Source organism: Tachypleus tridentatus, chromosome 10 (assembly GCF_004210375.1).
Source record: "Tachypleus tridentatus isolate NWPU-2018 chromosome 10, ASM421037v1, whole genome shotgun sequence".
NCBI classification, from domain to species: Eukaryota; Metazoa; Arthropoda; class Merostomata; order Xiphosura; family Limulidae; genus Tachypleus; species Tachypleus tridentatus.
Genome location: NC_134834.1, coordinates 113522958 through 113525971, shown reverse-complemented (window position 1 = coordinate 113525971; position 3014 = coordinate 113522958). Strand labels below are relative to the sequence as shown.

Genomic DNA, 3014 nt, shown 5'->3' with positions numbered 1-3014 from the left:
GATGGTGTTATACACTTTTGCGGCCATTATTATTGTACCGTGTCGTTTTCTCATAATTTTTCTTCGTAACCGTGAGATTATATTTCATATGTTTCAATGGTATCTGTACACAATAATCGTAGAAGAAGGTTACAGTATGCATTTTATCTTTTCATGGAAGCTGATACTGGTTTGGATTATAAGATACGTCCTAAGTTCGTGAACAATATAGTAATATGCCCAGAGCTGTGGTTTATCAGTAGAGTGAGTCTGCCATGAGGTATGCATTGTTCTAATTATACATTCATTTGTATAACAATTATTATAACGTTTGAAAGATAGGGTAATGTTAAGTTTAGTATTATTGTTCTATAGTTCTAACCAATTGATCAGTAAAATAATAAATGTTGTCTCCAACGAGTTTTGTGTTTTTAGTTTATTTTACTCTTGGATGCTATACCAATGTCATATTGTGAAGATCACGTACTATTATATTGTCGTTTGTTGATATCCATGTAGCGTAAAAACAACAACAACAACCGAAACCATTACTAACGCAGTTTGGGAAGTTTTTTTTTTTCATTTTGTGATGTAATTAAGCGTCAAACGAGTCAAACTTTAGTTATCTTGCACTAAGTGTATGAAACAAGCAAAGAACCATTGAACTATATGAGTAATCAGAATATTTGATTAGACAGTTGTTCTTCGTCTGTTGGTTACAACACTAGACTTTCACTCTACGGGTCATGGACTTGAGTCCCGTCACAAAACGTGCTCACTCTTTCAGCCGAAGGATCATTATATTGTTAAGGTAAATCCCACTTTGTAATTGTTAAGAAGTTGGGAGTGAGTAGTGTTGACTAGCTGCCTTCTCTGTAGTCTATCACTTTTAATTAATGACGGCTAACTTAGATAGCCTTCAGGTTGCTTTGTAGGAAATTCAACTAACAAAACTTTCGTATTCGTCTTTTGTTAACTTTACCCTAAATCCTTACACTTTGACCAATTGACTCTTCACATGTTGACCACGTGACTCTTCTTAAAAACCTAGAAATATTTTATATTTTTCTTATTTGTATACATGGTCTTTTTAATATTGCAGTTTTAACAGTTTTCCTGCTGGTCTTTACAGCTCTAGTTTTATTGTAATTTGGTCACCTGTCGATTTCCTTAGTATCTTGAATTGAAATTGAAACTAATTATAGTGCTGTTGTTTGTTACACGCCTTATTTTTGTACAGTCTTAGTAGTTTTAAAAATTGTCGTCCTGCTATATACTTACATATTACTACCATAAAATCTATAAAATTTACCTACAATGACACCAGCAAACGGACAGCATAAATACACATCACGGATAACGTTTACAAACTCAATTAACTGTATATCAAAAACGAATTGGTAGCTCTGAAAAGAAGGTCGTAACCAAACTACATCTAACGTACATTAACTGTATTAATTTTATCAACAGTTCTTGTTTTCCACACGGTGTACACTAAATTATAAGTAAAAATAAAGTAAAATTATAGAGTGTTTTTTTTTTTCACGAAGGATTATGGAAGCACGTGGCTTTTGAACTTCCGGTGTACATCCCCCAGGAGAGGCATCTACATGTAGGACAGCCAAGCACGAAAAATGTGGGAGCATACAGGATCACGTGTCACTGACTTTCTCTCGCGATACTGTGCTGAACAGTACCAGGCCGAGTCGAGCCAGTAACGAACGAATACTGAAGGGCAATCCGAGAAGAAGGAGGCGGAATAGTTAGACAAGAAAAAATGGAGCGAGGAGGCCTCCCTCTATTTCCGTCTGTCTGTCTGTCGTTCCTGTCTTTTTCCCAGACTTCATGCATAGCCCACATAAACTTTTGACTTGATGTTAACCTCTTCCTCGACCATAAAGTTAACCTCCATTCTCCGTTCCTTGAGCAGCGGCTGTAGTGGTGATCAAGTTTCACAGCAAAGTGTAATGTTTTTGCCTTGTTTTTTCTTTAAAATCCACCATAGTTATATCACTTTACTGACCCATTGGAGAAAATAACCTGTTCTTTCACAGTTATCTAAATAAAACACTTGTTGACAAAACTATTTTGTTTAACAATGGCTTTCCTAGCTTAAATGCAAACAAACAACAGTTGTATATGAAATTGTACATTAATACGTATATATTCGAATATTTAAGGTTCAAAACTGTCTTCCATGCACAACTTAGTTGATCGAGATATCTTGAAATCGTCAGTAAACATTTATCTATATATCTATTTCCTTATCAGTTTTCTCTTTCACTTACAAAATGATGAAAAAAGATGAAATAAAGGATCGAATAAGCTAATGGCAGCTGTTATACCTAAACTTATGCACGTCGTAAGATTACGTCATTAGTTGTGGTAAAAATGAAGATTAGCATTACTTTTACTATGCTTAAAGTGATGTTTCTCAACAAAATTATCTCTATATAAACAGTAAATAAAACTGTTTCCTAAATGTTCCCGAATAGTAAACAAGCTAAACCTTCAAGTTTCTTGTTTCTAATTGTCTAGGAAATCGTGCACAATCCACGTGCTTTCTCAGTGTTAAAATATATTGATTTAATTTAAAATAATATTCGTTCTTATTGTAGTAATATCGATAGCAAACGAAGACTATGTGTGCTGCGGTTGTCTAGCTAGAAGGTGTATTTACTAACTGTCATGTTTGAAAAGAGTTTCTTCATTTTACTAAGTCCATGTGCAACTTGTGATTATTATGTTTATTATTACAAGAAAGTTAATTTTGGAAAGCAAGCGTTTCTCTAATTTTTTGTGGTTTAGGGAAACGTGATACTCGTATATATTGATATGTAAACAACATGTTTATCCATCAAGTTAGAATCATTAAGGTAACCTTTTAAACAAATTAATTAATATATTACAATTACGTATTAATCATGAACATTTGGGAGCGAAACAAAACAAGCTTTTCTCAAAATTAGGCTTATGATTACAAACGACTCATGTATTTGCTCCATACATTTTTTCTAGTTAGGAATATTTACACA

General features: G+C 33.5%; 1 long non-coding RNA gene across 1 annotated transcript; it reads left to right on the top strand.

Moving 5' to 3' along the window:
- Nucleotides 1-32: 32 nt before the first annotated feature.
- Nucleotides 33-2062, top strand: LOC143230109 (uncharacterized). Its single transcript, XR_013016242.1, has 2 exons — nt 33-259; nt 1530-2062. It is a non-coding gene; the product is annotated as an uncharacterized LOC143230109 (long non-coding RNA).
- Nucleotides 2063-3014: the final 952 nt, after the last annotated feature.